This window comes from Polypterus senegalus, chromosome 2, assembly GCF_016835505.1.
Source record: "Polypterus senegalus isolate Bchr_013 chromosome 2, ASM1683550v1, whole genome shotgun sequence".
In the NCBI taxonomy this organism is placed as follows: Eukaryota; Metazoa; Chordata; class Cladistia; order Polypteriformes; family Polypteridae; genus Polypterus; species Polypterus senegalus.
The window spans coordinates 309,466,840-309,486,254 of NC_053155.1; the positions used below are offsets into that span (position 1 = coordinate 309,466,840).

The window sequence follows — 19,415 nt, forward strand, 5'->3', positions numbered from 1 at the left end:
GAATGGTCTCAGGATGCTTTACTGTTGGCGTGACACAGGACCAATTGTAGCGCCGCTCAGCTTTTCTTTTTTCAGGATACCCCAAATAATCGGAAAGGGGATTTGTCAGAGAAAATCATTTGACAACTGCAGTCCTCAGCAGTCCAATCCCTGTACCTTTTGCATGATATCATTCCCCCCCGATGTTTTTCTTGGCTTCTTTGCTGCCCTTCTTGAGAGGTTGGACATCAAACTAAAAGAAGTGGCAGTTCAGGGTGATGTTTTTAGATGGGTGCAGATTTGGCTCAGACGCAGGAAGCAGAGGGTGATGGTGTGAGGAAACTCATCAGAATTGGCTGATTTTAAGAGTGGTGACCAGCAGGGGTCAGTGCTATGGTCACTGCTGTTTTTAATATCTATAAATGATTTAGATAGAAATATAAGTAACAAGCTGATGCAGATGATACCAAGATAGGTGGATTAGCAGATAATTTGGAATTCATTATATCATTACAGAAGGACTTGGGATAGAATACAGGCTTGGGCAGATGAAATTTAATGTCAATAAATGTAAAGAATTACACATAGGAACTCAAAATGTGAGGTTTGAATACACAATGGGTGGTCAGAAAATTGAATGAGAAGAACTTAGGAGTTGTAGTGGACTCTAAGCTATCGACTTCCAGACAGTGTCCAGAAGCCATTAAGAAGGCTAACAGATTGTTGGGTTATATAGCGCCTTGATGTGCGGAGTACAAGTCACAGGAGGTTCTGCTCAGTCTTTATAACACACTGGTGAGGCCTCATCTGGAGTCCTGTATGCAGTTTGGGTCTCCAGGCTACAAAAAGGACATAACAGCACTAGAGAAGGTCCAGAGAAGAGCGACTAGGCTGATTCCAGGTCTACAGGGGTTGAATTATGAGGAAAGAATAAAAGAGCTGAGCCTTTACAGTTTAAGCAAAAGAAGAGGAGACCTGATTGACGTGTTTAAAATTATAAAGGGAGTTAGTCCAGTGGATTGAGATTGGGTTCATCAAGAACACAGGGACACAGTTTGAAACTTGTTAAGGGTAAATTTCGCACAAACATTAGTAAGTTTTTCTTTACACAAAGAACGATAGACACTTGGAATAAGAGACCAAGTAGTGTGGTAGACAGTAAGACTTTAAGGACTTTGAAAACTCGACTTGATGGTTTTTTTTTGGAAGAAATAAGTGGATAGGACTGGTGAGCTTTGTTGGGCTGAATGGCCTGTTCTCATCTAGATTGTTCTAATGTTCTTGGCACCATGCCATCCTCCAAAAGTGTTCGCCTCATTCACTCCTGCCTTGCTGATATTCCTGAACATGTACTGTACTGGTGGTGCCCGCAGCTGAATCAATTTTACGAGACACTCCTGGCACTTGCTGGACTTTCTTGGGTGCCCTAAAGCTTTCTTCACAGCAGCAGTGGAAATGTTTTTTTTTGGGATGAAGTTCATTTTTATGGCAAAGAGGGACTATGTAATTCATTGCAATTCATCGGATCACTCGTCATAAAATTCTGGAGTCGATACAAACTGCCATCATAAAAACTGAGGCAGCAAACTTTGTGAAAATTAATATTTGTGTCGTTCTCAAAACTTTTGGCCACAAATGTATTATCATTTTTGACGAGAACAGGCCATTCAATCCGACAAAGCTTGTCACCTAATTTTTCTAAATTAGCTTAGAGTTGACGTCTGAAGGTCCCCAAAGCCCTGCTGTCTACCACACCACTCCGTCACTTACTCCTTGTGTCTGTGGTTCATAGGTCATTAACTGTAATGGTTTTCTTTTAGCTTAAAACCTCTGTAGCAGGTGGGGAAATGCTGACCCCTCACAGAGGGAACATGACAGTGAATAGCAGGACACGTTTCCCGAGACAAACCGAACTCCCAGTAGATCTTTTTGCATTTAGTTGCAGATAGGGTGATGTAGCCCAATATTACTTTGTGTCGAAGATTTTGTGCTAAGGCTTGTCGTGCTGCTTGATCCTAATCAGTGAGGAGTCCAAGAGGGGCTGCTGTGCTCAGTGTTGTCAACACGTCACCGACATGTCACCGGTCCTCATACTTGCTAGATCTCCCCTCTGCCTCCCAAACAGTCAACCACAGGATCATCCTCGCCACCTTCACTGACCTTAGCAGCACTCAGACTGCTCTCAGGTGGTCTGAGTCCTATCCCATCTGTCCTGGTGAACAGAGATGTCAAGTGTGCACCAGGCAACCTTCGGGGTGCCCCAGTAATTAGTGCAGGTTCCTCACCTCTTCTCTTTGCACATCTCCTCACTTGATCCCATCATCCAGTCCCATGGTTTCTCCTATCAGTGCTATGCTGATGATAAGCAACTCTACCTGTCCTTCCTTCCCGAAGACCTCACGATATCAACTGGAATCTCAATGTGTCTCTCTGATATTTCTACCTGGATGAAGAAGCATCATCTCCAGCTCAAGCTGGCAAAGACAGATCTTCTTATTATGCTTACTTATCCGTAAACTCAGCACCCCATCTCTGTTCTGCTTGGCTCCTTATTGCTAACACTCGCTGAATGTCAGGGTGGTGATCAATGACCAGCTGTCCTTCTCTGACCACGTTGTTATGGTCTCTCGTCTGGCAGATTAACTCAATAGAACATTAGAAGAATCTGGACGAGAACAGGCCATTCAGACCAACAAGTTCTATCCTCTCAATTCCTCCAAAATAACATCAAGTTGAGCTTTGAAAGTCCTTAAAGTCCTACTGTCTACCACAATACTTGCTCACTTATTTCATGTGTCTATGATTTCATTTGTGAAGAAAAACTTCCTAAACTCTCTAATGTTTGAACATTAGAACACTCTAGATGAGAACAGGCCATTCAGCCCAACAAAGCTCTCCAGTCCTATCCACTTATTTCTTCCAAAATAGCATCAAATCGAGTTTTGAAAGTCCCTAACGTCTTACTGTCTACCCCACTAACTCATTCCCTGTAGCCCTGGAATCAGCCTAGTCGCTCTTCTCTGGACCTTTTCAAACTCTGCTATGTCCATTTTGTAGCATGGAGACCAAAAATGCACACAGGACTCCAGCCCAGGTCCCACCAGTGCACCACAAAACCTGAGGAGAACCTTCCTGGATCTGCACTCCACACGTCAAGGTGCCACACAACCCGACATTCCATGAGCCCTCCCAATGGCTTCCGAACATCGCCTGGCAGTTGACAGTGCCGAGTCCACCACGACTCCTAAATTCTACTCATAGGGTTGCTAACACCCGCTGAGTGGAGTGTTGGGGTGGTGATCAATGACCAGCTGTCATTCACTGACCAGGTTGTTGCATTCTCTCAGTTTGGCAGATTAACTCATTAGAACAGTCTGGATGAGAACAGGCCATTCAGGCCAAAAATAAAAACCTCACTGGTCCTATCCTCTTAATTCCACCAAAATAACATCAAGTCGAGATTTGAAAGTCCCTAACATCTTACTGTCTACCACACTACTTGGTCGCTTATTCCAAGTGTCTATCATTCTTTGTGCAAAGAAAAACTTCCTAATATTTGTGCGAAATTTCCCCTTAACAAGTTTCCAACTGTGTCCCCGTGTTCTCGATGTACTCATTTTAAAGTCACTGTCTCAATCCACTGGACTAATTACCTTCATCAACACGTCAATCAGGTCTCCTCTTAATCTTCTTTTTCTTAAACTGTAAAGGCTCTTCTTTTTTAATCTTTCCTCATAACTCATCCCCTGTAGCCCTGGAATCAGCCTAGTCGCTCTTCTCTGGACCTTTTCTAGTGTTGCTATGTCCTTTTTGTAGCCTGGAGACCAAAGCTGCACACAGGACTCCAGATGAGGCCTCACAAGTGTGTTATAAAGTTTGAGGAGAACCTTCTGTGACTTGTACTCCACACATCAAGGTGCTAAATAATTTAACATTCTCTTAGCGTTCTTAATGACTCCTGAACTCTTTCTGCCTGTTGATAGTGTCGAGTCTACTGCGAGTTCTAAGTCCTTCTCATAAGGGTTCCTTTCGATTTTTAGATTGTGATAGCCCCGGGTGTGTACAACCACCCTAACCTGACACAGACAGGCAGAGACACAAGTGCAGCACACGACGCCCTTCTATTCAGAGCTGGGGCAGCACTTTTTCCTCGCTCCCCAAATCACAGCACAGTACAGCCCCAAAGTAACCTGCTTAATCCTGAATGGTGTCATATGGGGTGGGATTGGGGGGTGCTGGACCCTATCCCAGCTAGCATAGGGCATAAGACACAGTCCCTTCTTTCCTTCCTTTTTCTACTGTCGACTCTGGATCTCAGAGTAGTGGTGGTTGGCTCCTTTTATAGGCCAACCGGAAGCACTTCAGGTGTCCAGGTGTCCACTGACCTTATTCTTGCAGCACTTCTGGGTGTGGCGGAATTGCTGCCACACAGGGCTCAACAGATCCTGCAGTGCCCCCCTGGAAGTGCCCACGGAACCCAGCAGGGCTATGTGGTGATGTGGGTCCTACTCCATGCTCCCTCTTCTTGTTTTGGGAGCTTCTTAAACCCAACACCGTCGGTAATGTAACTGGATAAAGAGGCGGATGGGGACATATCACACTTGGAGCAAGGGGATGGTGTAAAAAGTGTACAAGTGCTTTTATTACAAATACTCATATACTCATACTTAAGGGGTCCTTTCATCGGATTGGCTGGCCGAGCAACATTTCAGCCGTGGAATGGCCAAATGGGGAGACAGCTTGATGGATGAGGTCTCCAGGACTCTAAAAATATCCAAATCTTATTATGTGATATCATCTACTGTTAAATTCTGCTCCGTACTTCTAAAATCTTTATTATTATGCTGTATTAAGGATTTGTTCTGTTCTGTGTATTGTATTGTATTGACCCCCTTCTTTTGACACCCACTGCACGCCCAAACCTACCTGGAAAGGGGTCTCTCTTTGAACTGCCCTTTCCCGAGGTGTCTTCCATTTTTCCCTATAGGGTTTTTTTTTGGGGAGTTTTTCCTTGTCTTCTTAGAAAGTCAAGGCTGGGGGGCTGTCAAGAGGCAGGGCCTGTTAAAACCCATTGCGACACTTCCTGTGTGATTTTGGGCTATATAAAAATAAACTGCATTGTATTGTATTGTACTCAGACAAACAGTGTCCAAAAAGAAAGTGAAGTGAGTCAAAGTTAATAAATAAATCTCTATATATATAAAATCCAAAGTCTGTATGTATGTCTGCTTTTCACGAGAGAACTACTTAACTGATTTAGATCGGGTTTTTTTTCTAGAATTTGCTTGAACATTCTGGTTGATTTTGCGACTTCTGTTATTGTGCTAAGAATCATAGTTCGCTTACGGTACTGATTTATTTGAGCGAATCCATGAGAGAGACGCAGCGGGCTGAGGGTAGGAGGAGGTAGGGCCCTCCTCGCTCATGTGCCAGCCTTGGGGTGTATCTAGTATTTAGCTAGCGAACGAGAGAAGTTCTTAACGTTTTCTTTGTATAATTTGCTTGAACATTCCAGTTGATTTTGCGATTTTTGTCATTATACTGGGTATCATAGTTCACTTGCGGCACCGATTTGCACAAATCCGAGAGACACGGAGCTGGCCTCAGGGAGGGGGGCGTTACCCTCCTCACTCACACGCCAGCCTCGGGGTGTATCTTACATCCGCTACTACACCTTAACAGATTTAGATCGTTTTTTTTCTATATTTTGTGTGAACATTCCGGTTGAATTTGTGACTCCTCTCATCGCGCTAAGAATCATACTTCACTTGCAGGAGCGAGATATTCGCGCTAATCCGAGACAGTGGCTGCGGGCCAAGGAGAGGGGGAAGCATGACGTCAGGACTGAGGGGCCAGGCAGGGTCCTCCTCACTGTCCTGTTCCACTACAATGAAGGCTTAGCCGTGGGGGGTGGCTAGTAATCCATAAAAACAATGAAATAAAGATGGAAGTTAAAATCCAAAATAATAAATCCCTTAAAATGAGGTTAAAATCAACAGGCTGGAAGTGATCCTTTATAAAAAAACCTTCTCCATACAGCTGGCAGCTCCCCTGCAAGCACTTTGAGCTACTGTTTGTATGAAAATGTGCTATATAAATAAATGTTGTTGTTGTTGTTGCTTTTCCAATACGGGCCTTGCAACAGAGGAGACGCCCTATCAGCAGGTGCAGCTAACCTTACTTCTGGTCTGGTTGTCTGCTGTCCCCAGGCTCTGTACAGCTGCCACCGGACCGAGACTTGAGATCCTCAATGGCTAGGGTGCTCACGCTAATACTCACCCTCCCTCGACTCCTGCTGAGAGTCCGCCATACTGTGGGTCAGTCCAATTCCTAGAAACCAATTAGCTGGAGTAACTGCTTCATTCAGCCTCCAAACTTCGGCCAAACAGAGGATCTCCTCCCAGCTGTCTCCTACCTTCTTCTCTCCTTTTTAACCTCTGTCTGTCTCTTTTCTTTTCCCCTCTGCACTTGTGCTCCTCTTTTTTATATTGGGGACGTGGCACTGGTGTGGCGATTAGCAGCTCCCGGCATCAATTATGGACACGGGCGATCCCGCACCTGTGCACTTCAATGCGGAAATGCCCATGCCCGGGATCTGCTCCGGCCACATTACCACACCCCCTCCTTAAGCCACGAGTGCAGAGATTATTTATTTTAAAACTGGCCATTCTTTTAGAGTTGCAAACCTGCTATATCAGAGGCTGCTTCAAACTCCAATTCCCAAGGAGACCTGTGGCACCACTGCAGTCCATGGGGGCTGCCACCTAACATCTCGGGTAAGGTAGTGGCCCATAGAGGTTCTCTCCCCAGGTCCTTCCGGCTGGCTGACATCCTGACCCAGGTAATGGCCATGCCCACGCGCCACAAGACCACTCATTGTGCATTCAAAAGACCTCCAATTGTGTATTTGTACTCTTTACAACACCTGCAAGATCAAACCATACCTGATGGAGAATGCAGCACAACTCCCAGTCCAGGCTTTGGTCTCAGGCTAATGTAACTCTCTGCTGGCAGAAGAACCATCATGTGTTACCAAGTAGTAATAATAATAATCATAATAATACAGTTTAAATCAAGCAAATTTTTAAACACCCAAGGACACCGTACAGATAATAAAATCATAAAACCAACAAAAACATGCATGTACACATAGTCAGGAGAGCATCCTGACTAACTGTATTACAGCCTGGTATGGGAATTGCTCTGTTGCTGACCGCAAGGCACTGCAGCGGGTGGTGAAAACCGCACAACGCATCATAGGGACTCCACTTCCGGTCATTGAGGACGTTCACAAGAAGAGATGTTTACGCCGAGCTCGTTGCATTCTTAAGGACTCCTCTCATCCAGCCAACAAACTCTTCCAGCTCCTCCCTCCAGAAGGCGCTACAGGAGCCTTCCAACTAAAACCAGCAGGTTTAGGAACAGCTTCTTCCCCACAGCGGTCACACTTCTGAACTCAGTCCCCATTGAACCTTCACATCCACACACTTAATCCTCTACACTACTCCTCCTCCCTTCCTTGTACATATCTGTACATACCTGTGCACACACAGCACACCTGTACATTGTACATCATATATCATATATTGTATATCTGTATATATTACAATACTCATAGTATTACAGCACATACATATCACATCTGTATATTGTACATCTGTGTATATATAATAGTACTTATATTATTACTGCACATACATAACACACCTGTATGTTGTACATCTGTATGTGTATATATATATATATATATATATATATATATATATATATATATATATATATATATATATATACTTATAGTATTATAGTACATACAAATACATGTATAGGTACATAAATGTATATTGTAAAATATGTATATTTGCCATCCGCATTTAGAACATTTGTATATCTATTTATATATATCTATATCTATTCCCATCTTCACTGTGCTCTTAACTGTACATATCATATTTAACTGTATATATCGCATTTAACTATAAATATCGTATTTAACTGTACATAATATGCACATATTATATTTATTGTACTTCTGCTCTTTGCACTTCTGATTAGATGCTAAACTGAATCTCGTTGCCCTGTATTTATACATGTGTAATGACAATAAAGTGAATATAATCTAATCTAATCTATATCTATATCTATGGAATTGAAAATACAGCAAAAAGAATACAGTAGACCCTAGATATACGACCGGCCTGACATGCAACCAAAATTTTTGAATTTTGGGCAACGTCTTGCGTTACGACCCGAATGCGGTCGCGTGTATCCACTTGTGCGATTGTAAACAAACAGCCGAGAGCGTTCGTAAGTGTCAGTTGGAGCCCAGATACGTGTGTTTGTGGACGTAATTTCAGTCAGTGCAGTGATTGATATAATTTATTTCGATAATTGCTAAGGAAAGAAGAGAAGGTAATGAAGGTAAAGAAAGCGATCACAATTGAAAAGAAGAAGGAAATTGTGCTGAAATATGAGAGTGGCGTTCGTTTGACCGATCTCGCTAATATGTATAGCATGTTGAAATCCACCATCTCAACAATTTTACAAAGAAAAGATTTTTTATAAGGAAGCTCCTTTTCAAACAATAAGCACCTTCCATTTCATTCTCCTCCTCCTCCCTTCCTGCCAGCCAAAGATGTCAACTTAAATGGTGAGTACAGTATGAAATTGTGGTTTCTGGTAGGCTAGGCACTTTTTATAACTTTTTGGTTAGTACATTAGAAAAATTATTGGTGTTTTGGTAAATCATGCACATTATACACCCCTTTTTTACTATGAAAAGGTTAAGTAAGTGTTGCTGTGGTTCAAAACGCATTATGGGTATTTCCATTACTTCTTATGGGAAAAATAGTCTTGACTTACAACCAACTTGAGTTACAACCAGCCCTCGCGAACGAGTCAAGGGTCCACTGTACTGCCTTAAGTCATGTAGTGTAAGCTAATCTAAACAGATAAGTCATAAGATGAGATTTGATAAAAAGGTAGGGAATCTGTGTCCCGAATGTTTTGAGGAAGTGAGTTCCAGAGATACGACTAAATACCCTGGAGCCCATGATGATCAGGCATACAGGGGGGTGATGAGAAGACCAGAAGTAGAGGACCTAAGAGTGCGGTTAGGTGTATAAATACGTATGAGGTCAGAGAGGTATAATGGAGCAGCATTATGAAGGGCTTTGAAAGTAAGTAGAACAATTTTAAAATCAATGCAAAATTTTACAGGAAGCCAATGAAACTGTTTAAGGGATGAGGTGATGTGTTGCAAGGAAGAGGTCTGAGTTATAATATGGGCAGCTGAATTCTGAACAAACAGGAGTTTATGGAGAAGCTTATGTGGGAGACCAAAGAGAACAGAATTACAATAATCAATATGGAAAGTGACCAGTGCATGAATAAGGATGGCAGTGCTATTTAGTGTGTTCCAAGTACACCTTACTGCAGCCCTCAGAACAGGGTGGGGCTGTGTATTCGGGGGTGGGGCTACATTGGTGATTGTTGTGTTCAGATGCTGAATGGGGTGTGGCTGACTGGGTGGGTGGGGCTACAGTGGTAACAGTGGTGTTCAGATGCTGCCCTCGTGACTGCATGATGAATGGGGTGTGGCTGAAAGTCTATGGGCGGAACTGGCTGTTGGAGATAGACAGTCCCAGTTCAGCTGATGCTGCTGTGTTTGGATTGTGTCCCCATGGCAGCCTGTCGAAAAAGGACATGCTTGTTTCCCAGGCTCCTTGTAGCAGCACACATTAAGTTCAAAACCTTTAATGCTGGCCTACAGAGTAGTCCTCAGGTCAGCACCTGTATATGGAGACACTTGTGAGGTCCTGCGCTCCTTCTCGACCACTTAGATCTGCTGATTAATGGTGTGTGGTGTGGTGATGCCACCTCTGCATGGCACCAAATCTAAATCCAAACTTTTTTCATGTGTTTGCTCCTAGCTGGTGGAACAAGCTGCGCACCTCCATTTTGTTAGATAGATAGATAGATAGATAGACAGATAGATAGGAAACTTTATTAATTCCCAAGGGGAAATTCACATAATCCAGCAGCAGCATACTGATAAAAACAATATTAAATTAAAGAGCAATAAAGTTCAAGTTAAAAAATGCAAGGTGGAGAGTGTAAGGCAGGTATAACAGACAATAACTTTGCATAATGTTAATTTTTACCCTGCTGGGTGGAATTGAAGAGTCGCATACAGTGGGGTCTCCTCAGTCTGTCAGTGGAGCAGGATGGTGACAGCAGTCTGTCGCTGAAGCTGCTCCTCTGTCTGGAGATGATCCTGTTCAGTGGATGCAGTGGATTCTCCATGATTGACAGGAGTCTTCTCAGCGCCCGTCACTCTGCCACAGATGTCAAACTGTCCATCTCTATGCCTACAATAGAGCCTGCCTTCCTCACCAGTTTGTCCAGGTGTGAGGTGTCCCTCTTCTTCATGCTGCCTCCCCAGCACACCACCGCGTAGAAGCGGGCGCTCGCCACAACCATTTGATAGAACATCTGTAACATCTTATTGCAGATGTTGAAGGACGCCAGCCTTCTAAGGAAGTATAGTCGGCTCTGTCCTTTCCTACACACAGCATCAGTATTGGCAATCCTGTCCAGTTTATTATCAAGCTGCACTCCCAGGTAGAGTTGTGCTTGAAAGTTTGTGAACCCTTTAGAATTTTCTACATTTCTGCATAAATATGACCTAAAACATCATCAGATTTTCACTCAACTCCTAAAAGTAGATAAAGAGAAACCAGTTAAACATATTAGACAAAAATATTATACTTGGTCATTTATTTATTAAGGAAAATGATCGAATATTACATATTTGTGAGTGGCAAAAGTATGCGACCCTTTGCTTTCAGTATCTGGTATGACCCCCCAATAACTACAACTAAACGTTTCCGGTAACTTTTGCTCATTCCTGCACACCGGCTTGGAGGAATTTTAGCCCATTCCTCCGTACAGAACAGCTTCAACTCTGGGATGTTGGTGGGTTTCCTCACATGAACTGCTCGCTTCAGGTCCTTCCACAACATTTCGATTGGATTAAGGTCAGGACTTTGACTTGGCCATTCCAATACATTAACTTTATTCTTCTTTAACTATTCTTTGGTAGAACGACGTGTGCTTAGGGTCGTTGTCTTGCTGCACGACCCACCTTCTCAAGGAATTAGACTCCATCTCTACAATATATAAAATCATTTTACAATCCCTTCCTTTCAAAGATCCAAGAGGACACTGGGAAAAAGATCTCTCAATTAATATATCAGAAAAGGAGTGGAAAGTAGCAATGCAGAGAATTCACTCGAGCTCCATATGCGCAAAGCATACAATTATACAACTTAAAATTATATATCGAGCACATCTGTCTCGACTAAAACTCTCCAAAATGTTTCCAGGGCCAAATCCAACCTGCAAACGTTGCAACCAAGTCCCAGCCTCACTGGGTCACATGTTCTGGGCCTGCACCAAATTAACATTATTCTGGAAATTAATTACCTTTCAGACAGCCTTGGACTCACAATCCCTCCTAACCCATTAACAGCTGTGTTTGGGGTTCTTCAAGAGGGGTTTAAAGCGGAGAAAGACAAACAAATTGTGATTGCATTCACTACACTGTTGTCACGCAGACTTATTCTGATAAACTGGAAGAACCCAAACTCTCCTCTTTTAAGTCAGTGGGAAACCGATGTGTTATATTATTTGAAGTTGGAAAAAATCAAATACTCAGTTAGAGGATCGGTACAGACTTTTTTCAAAACATGGCAGGATCTAATCAGTAATATTTTAAAATAAGTTTATAAAGCACAGAGAATTTATTAATTTAGGTATTTTTACAAGCCTTAAATTTTACGCCGTTTGGCTTGCTCTCTCTCTCAGGGGTGGGGATCGATCTGTTCTTAACTCAATTCTTCTTTTTGTAAAACTTGATTGCTTTGTATGGATTGTAATAAAATTAATAAAAAAAGAATTCTCTGATATAATTCAGAATTTATTGTTCCATCAATGAAGGCAAGCCGTCCTGGCCCAGATACAACAAAACAGGCCCAAACCATGATACTACCACCACCATGTTTCACAGATGGGATGAGGTTCTTATGCTGGAATGCAGTGTTTTCTTTTCTCCACACATAACGCTTTTCATTTAAACCAAAAAGTTCTATTTCGGTCTCATCCTTCCACAAAACATTCTTCCAATAGCCTTCTGGTTTGTCCACGTGATCTTTAGCAAACTGCAGACGAGCAGCAATGTTTTTTGGAGAGCAGTGGCTTTCTCCTTGCAACCCTGCCATGCACACCATTGTTGTTCAGTGTTCTCCTGATGGTGGACTCATGAACATGAACATTAGCCAATGTGAGAGAGGCCTTCAGTTGCTTAGAAGTTACCCTGGGGTCCTTTGTGACCTCGCCGACTATTACACGCCTTGCTCTTGGAGTGATCTTTGTTGGTCGACCACTCCTGAGGAGGGTAACAATGGTCTTGAATTTCCTCCATTTGTACACAATCTGTCTGACTGTGGATTGGTGGAGTCCAAACTCTTTAGAGATGGTTTGGTAACCTTTTCCAGCCTGATGAGCATCAACAACTCTTTTTGTGAGGTCCTCAGAAATCTCCTTTGTTCATGCCATGATACACTTCCACAAACATGTGTTGTGAAGAGCAGACTTCGATAGATCCTGTTCTTTAAATAACACAGTGTGCCCACTCACAAATGATTGGCATCCCATTGATTGAAAACACCGGACTTGAATTTCACCTTCAAACTAACTGCAAATCTGTGAGGTTCACATACTTTTGCCACTCACAAATATGTAATAGTCGATCATTTTCCTCAATAAATAAATGACCAAGTATAATATTTTTGTCTCATTTGTTTAACTGGTTTCTCTTTACTTACTTTTAGGACTTGAGTGAAAATCTGATGATGTTTTAGGTCATATTTATACAGAAATATAGAAAATTCTAAAGGGTTCACAAACTTTCAAGCACAGCTCTATCTATCTATCTATCTATCTATTGATACACACTTTACCAATTTGCTGTGTAACTGATTGAAATTTTTGGTGTTAATTCGTTTGACTTCATCTTCTCTCTGTGCTAGGATTGGCCGTGTACTCATTTCTTCTGTTAATATCCCTTCAGGATGAAATTCTTCTGTAATTGGGAACTTAAACTTCTCTTTTTTTTTCTCTTCGACACTTCTGCCAGTGACAGTCTAACCTCTCTCTCTCTCATTTCTCCTAGGGCACGAAGCAGAAAATGGCCGACAGTGGGGTAACTCGCGTTGAAATCGCAGTTGAAGAACTCCAGGCACTTGACGAACAGATTCAGAAACTCCTGTCCCGACGGAGATACCTTAGAAATCTGAAGGCCCAGCTGTTGGATAAACCGTCCTTGCCATCTGGAACCGGCACAACATCAACCCCGCGTTGTGCCGACCTCACCCCCGCGTCTCGTAGGAGCGACACCGCTGATGATCTCGTGGATTTCAGCTATGCAGGCGGGGGTTCAAGGCCAGAGCACCTCCATCGGCACAGGCGAGCATCCTATCTCAGAACCGGTTTGACCCTCTCCGCGTCCCCATTTCGCCTTCAGCCCCTGGTGATGTAATAGTGGTAGGTGATTCTATCGTTAGAAACCTTAATGTCGCATGCCCTAATGCAAAATCGATGTTTCTTGTTTTCCTCGTGCTCGTGTCCGAGATGTGATGAGATGTGCGCCGGCAGTCTACGAGAAGCACAAGGAGAAGGCAGTTGGAGCAATCGTCTTGCATGCCGGCGTAAACGATATAAGGCACCGACAATCAGAAATCCTGAAGGCTGACTTCGCAGCTTTGATTAAAGACATGAAGGAGAGGACCCCATCGGCAAAGATCTTCGTTTCAGGTGCACTACCTCTTGTCAGACGATCCAACGAGTACTACAGTCGTCTGCTAGGATTGAACAACTGGCTACAGGGTTTCTGCAAGAAGAACAACAATTGGAATCTCTTTTTGGAAAGGCCGCGTTTCTTCAAGCGAGATGGCCTGCATCCGAACAGTTTCAGCGCCCGGGTCCTCTCCGAAAACATATCGAAGGTAATTCGTTTATCTTGACTATCTATCTCTGCTCTTAACCCCTTCCGAAATGATACTGTTGTGCTAGGACATGATAAGTGTTTAATAGAATCTGCCGTTAAAGTGCACAACATTAATACTGTAATAAGCAATCTCAATGCACGTAGAAAATATAGGAAATACGGCATAAACTCCAATAATCTAATTAAAATTACTATTTTAGAGGAACAATGTATTAAAACTGTGGGCGGCACGGTGGCGCAGTGGTAGCGCTGCTGCTTCGCATTTAGGAGACCCGGGTTCGCTTCCTGGGTCCTCCCTGCGTGGAGTTTGCATGTTCTCCCCGTGTCTGTGTGGGTTTCCTCCGGGCACTCCGGTTTCCTCCCACAATCCAAAGACATGCAGGTTAGGTGGATTGGCGATTCTAAATTGGCCCTAGTGTGTGCTTGGTGTGTTTGTGTGTGTCCTGCGGTGGGTTGGCACCCTGCCCAGGATTGGTTCCTGCCTTGTGCCCTGTGTTGGCTGGGATTGGCTCCAGCAGACCCCCGTGACCCTGTATTCGGATTCAGCCGGTTAGAAAATGGATGGATGTATTAAAACTATAAAAACAGATCACAGATTAAACAAAAAATACACACAGAGCGGCGCTAAAAAAAATAATTTAGTTCCTATTCCAAATATCAATAACGCACATAGTATTCATCTCTGCACCTCCGAAACATTAAATATGGCACTATTAAATGTTAGAGCTTTAACTAACAAAACGTTTTTTATCAACGATCTTATTAGTGATAAAAATAGATTTATTGCACTAAATGAAACATGGCTTAATTCAGATGCGCGCGCTGTTTTAATCGAATCTGCCTCCGGATTACAGTTTTACTTTGCAGACCGCCAGGGAAAAGGGGGCGGATTGGCTAACATTTACTCGAGCCGATTAAAATGTAAAGATGTCAGTTTTGGTAAGATCAAGTCCTTTAAGTATCTTGCCGTTGTTATTCATGGAGATTCTCAAGTTCTAGTACTATGCGTGTATAGACCTCCTAAATATAACGCGTCTTTTTTTGAGGAATTCTCTGACTTAATGTCAATTTTAATTACTATGACACACTCCTAATAGTTGGCGACTTTGATTTTCATATAGATAATCAGTGTGATCTAAAAGTAAAAGAATTTATGAACCTCCTGGATTCTTTTGATTTGAGACAACTCATAAATCAGCCTACACATAAAGCAGGTCATACGTTAGACTTAGTGATTACTAAAGGACTGAAAGTTGATATAAAACAGATCATTGATATTGGTCTATCAGACCATTTTCTTCTACTTTTAATATAGAAATAATGATAGAAAACACTCATGAGAAGCATATTGTTAAAAAACTCTTCTTTGACTCGGCAGCAGCTTTAAAACTTACAAACATTTAAGCAATCAGTCCGTTTATAGTGCCAGCTATAATAGCGAGGATAATGTAAATAGTAAGGTGGAAAGATTTAATTCTAAAGTGAGAGCTGCTGTTGACATAGTTGCACCTGAAAAGACAGTGAAAAAATCTTCTAGCATTGTTATACCATGGAAGACCCAAAGAGTGTCTGATTTAAAGAGAACATGCCGTAGAGCTGAGCGTCAATGGAGGAAGACTAAACTTACTATCCACCATGAAATATTAAAAGTCAAAATAACAGAATACAATAACACTGTCCGTCTTGAGAGCGCTGCTATTTCTCTAAGATTATAAATAACAATGCTAGTAATCCCAGAGTCTTATTTTCTACAATTGATCGCCTACTAAACCCAGGTAACTCAAAGGAATGCCTCCTAAGTGCTTCCAGTGAAACCTGTGAGGCTATCGCTGTATTTTTCAATCAAAAAATTAATGATATTAGAAATAACATAGTATATCCCTCCAACACTAAGGATCCTCCTAAACCCCAGCATCCTGTTATAAACAAATTAAACTCTTTCACTAGGATAGATTTACCTGATTTACAAAAATAATCTCTCAATTAAAACCTCCACCTGTCCTTGACCCAATACCAACAAGGTTTTTCAAAGAAGTATCAGGCGTGCTAATTGATAATGTTCTTGACATAGTAAATTCGTCATTAGATACGGGGTCTTCCCAGACTGTCTTAAGACTGCTGTAGTTAAACCCCTACTTAAGAAACATAATCTTGACCCTCGCTCTTGAAAATTTTAGACCCATCTCTAACCTGCCTTCTTAAGTAAAGTTCTGGAGAAGGCAGTCATTATGCAGTTAAATGACCACCTAAATAAACATGCTATTCTTGATAAATTTCAGTCGGTTTTAGAACAAATCACAGCACAGAAACTGCACTCGTTAAAGTAGTAAATGACTTGCGGGTGAAATGCAGACAGAGGCCATTTATCTGTTCTCATCCTCTTAGATCTGAGTGCTGCATTTGACACCATTGATCACAACATTCTTAGAAATCGCCTTAGTCAATGGGTGGGCCTCTCTGGCAGTGTCTTAAATTGGTTTGAATCCTACCTGACAGGGAGAAAATTTTTGTTAGTTGTGGAATTACAACTCAAGACACATGATATCCATATGGTGTTCCACAAGGCTCTATCCTGGGTCCGCTGTTATTCTCAATCTACATGCTTCCGTTAGGTCAGATTATCTCAGGGCACAACGTGAGCTACCACAGCTATGCTGATGACACACAGCTGTACTTATCAATAGCACCTGATGACCCGATTCTATTGATTCACTAACACAATGTCTGACTTGTATCTCAGAATGGATGAATAGTAATTTTCTCAAGTTAAATAAAGAAAACTGAAATCTTAGTGATCAGCAATAATGGATACAATGAGGCTATTAGAAATAAACTGGATACATTAGGATTAAAAGTCAAGACGGAGGTAAAAAGCTTAGGGGTGATTGTTGACTGTAATCTGAATTTTAAATCACATATTAATCAGATCATTAGGACAGCATTTTTCACTTAAGAAACATAAGTAAAGTTAGACCTCTTATATCACTGAAAGATGCTGAGAAATTAGTTCACGCGTTTGTTTTCAGTCGACTAGATTACTGTAACGCACTCCTCTCAGGACTACCCAAAAAGACATAAATCGTTTGCAACTAGTGCAGAATGCAGCTGCTAGAATCCTAACTAGGAAAAGAAAATCGAACACATTTCTCCAGTTTTGATGTCACTACACTGGTTACCTGTGTCATTCAGGATTGACTTTAAAATTCTGCTTATGGTTTATAAAGCCTTAAATAATCTCGCCCCATCTTATATATCGGAATGTCTGACACCTTATATTCCAAATCGTAACCTCAGATCCTCAAATGAGTGTCTCCTTAGAATTCCAAGAACAAAACTTAAAAGAAGTGGTGAGGCGGCCTTCTGCTGTTATGCACCTAAAATCTGGAATAGCCTGCCAATAGGAATTCGCCAGGCTGATACAGTAGAGCACTTTAAAACACTGCTGAAAACACATTACTTTAACATGGCCTTTTCATAACTTCCATTTAACTTAATTTAACTTAATCATCCTGATACTCTGTATGTTCAATTCATCATAATAACTATTCATGGTGGCTCTAAAATCGTACTGACCCCTACTCTCTTTTCTGTTTCTTTTTCCGGTTTCTTTGTGGTGGTGGCCTGCGCCACCTCCACCTACTCAAAGCTTCATGATGCTCCAACAATGATGGACGGATTAAAAGGCAGAAGTCTACGTGACCATCATCATCATCAAGCCCTTCCGTGAGAACCCTAAATCCAAAGAGGACTGTTTCATTTATGTTAGGTAGAATGCCCAGAGGGACTGGGCGGTCTCATGGTCTGGAATCCCTACAGATTTTATTTTTCTCCAGCCGTCTGGAGTTTTTGTTTTTCTGTCCCCTGGCCATTGAACCTTACTCTTATTCGATGTTAATTAATGTTGATTTATTTTGTTTTCTTATTGTGTCTTTTATTTTTCTATTCTTTATTATGTAAAGCACTTTGAGCTACTGTTTGTATGAAAATGTGCTATTTAAATAAATGTTGTTGTTGTTAAAGTGAGGAAAACATTAAAATTTATAAGAGCTGAGAGAGCAAGAACTGTGTCTGTCAAAAGCATTCACACAAATGAGAGGTGAGTGGGCCATGTGTGTGTGTGGGTGAAAATGGTTGAGAGGAGGGCGGGATTTGAAAAAATCTTGCAAAAGTCTTGTCCCGCAGGACGTGAAAAAAATCTCTTCAAAAAAGTCTCGTCTCGTAAAGTCAGCCTAGCCCCAAACTCTAGAAACAGGCTTCACATCCTGCATGGGGCCAAAATGGACCAGGCTGAAAAATTATTTCAATAGGGGGAGAAGGTAGAAACCATAAAAGTAACTGTACAAGATCAAAACAGTTTCTAAATGTTCTAAGTTATTTTTTTTTTTTGCTTATCAAAACAAGGAAAAATCTAAATAGAATCAAGAAAGGTTTCCCTGCAGTAGTTTGGAAATGTGAAACTGTGCTGGAAATCAGATTTGTCACCCCTGCAATTTATAGTCTAGGGGCATGCTTTATAAAACTTTGCATGGATTACTAGATGAAAAAAACCGAAAAATGCGTATTCCAAAAAAAAAAAAAAACCATTTATAAAACATGGCATACACACATTTCTACACAAATTACTGTTCATGAATCACAATCACCATCCATATATGGATCATTCTAATCAACCTCCTGTATATGCAGGACTTCATTGGCTGGTAGAGCAGCCTCTCCCTCCTGATGCATTGAGACTCCGCCCCCTGCATTTAAGAATGTCTGGAAGCATTCTGCAATTTACAGTGTAGGATCATGTGTGGCTGTTTAGTGCCTCTCCTCTCTGTTCTGGGGGTCCGGGAAAGGAGTAAGATGCATGTTTCTGAACAGGTAGCCTCTATCACCTGGCACATGTAATGACATGATTGGTGCTACAATGAATAGTGTAGAACAGAATGAGGGTCTGTCAGTAAGTTCATCCATCACAGAGCCACCACATACAGCACCATCACATCTCTTAAAGCTACTTTGCATCAAAATAAATAAATAATGGGCTGACCCAGGCAACTGAGCCACAACATATGTCAACCCCATCTTGGCATCACAGATGACTTGTGCATTAATGGAGTGCCACTGCTCACGGTTAACATAAGCAGCTTCATTCTCGTATTGCAATGTGAGTGCAGTTTTTTGCTCCAATTATGTTAGGAGAATTGGACATGGCTGTAAATTGACTTTTCACGTTGTCATGTTATGATTTATGTATTGTACCCACACCCACATGGATGTAGGGCCTCACCGGTTGGTTAGTGGCTTCCAGCATAGCGAGCATGATGGAAGGTGATATTTCTGACCAGCTGGCCTATTCACTGTGACGTTGTTAATATAAACT

At 41.9% G+C, this 19,415-nt stretch overlaps 1 long non-coding RNA gene across 4 annotated transcripts in view; it reads right to left on the reverse strand.

Annotated features, from left to right (window-relative positions):
* Nucleotides 1-352: 352 nt before the first annotated feature.
* LOC120524058 overlaps nt 353-19,415 on the reverse strand; it is a 156,968-nt gene continuing 137,905 nt past the window's right edge. For 3 of the 4 annotated variants that reach the window (XR_005632737.1, XR_005632739.1, XR_005632738.1), the window contains exons 2-3: nt 6,924-6,983; nt 353-395 (exon numbers count right to left, since the gene is read on the reverse strand). This is a non-coding gene — a long non-coding RNA (uncharacterized LOC120524058). Of the gene's footprint in view, nt 396-6,923; nt 6,987-19,415 lie in introns of all 4 variants that reach the window. The other variant, XR_005632736.1, reaches the window with a different exon arrangement.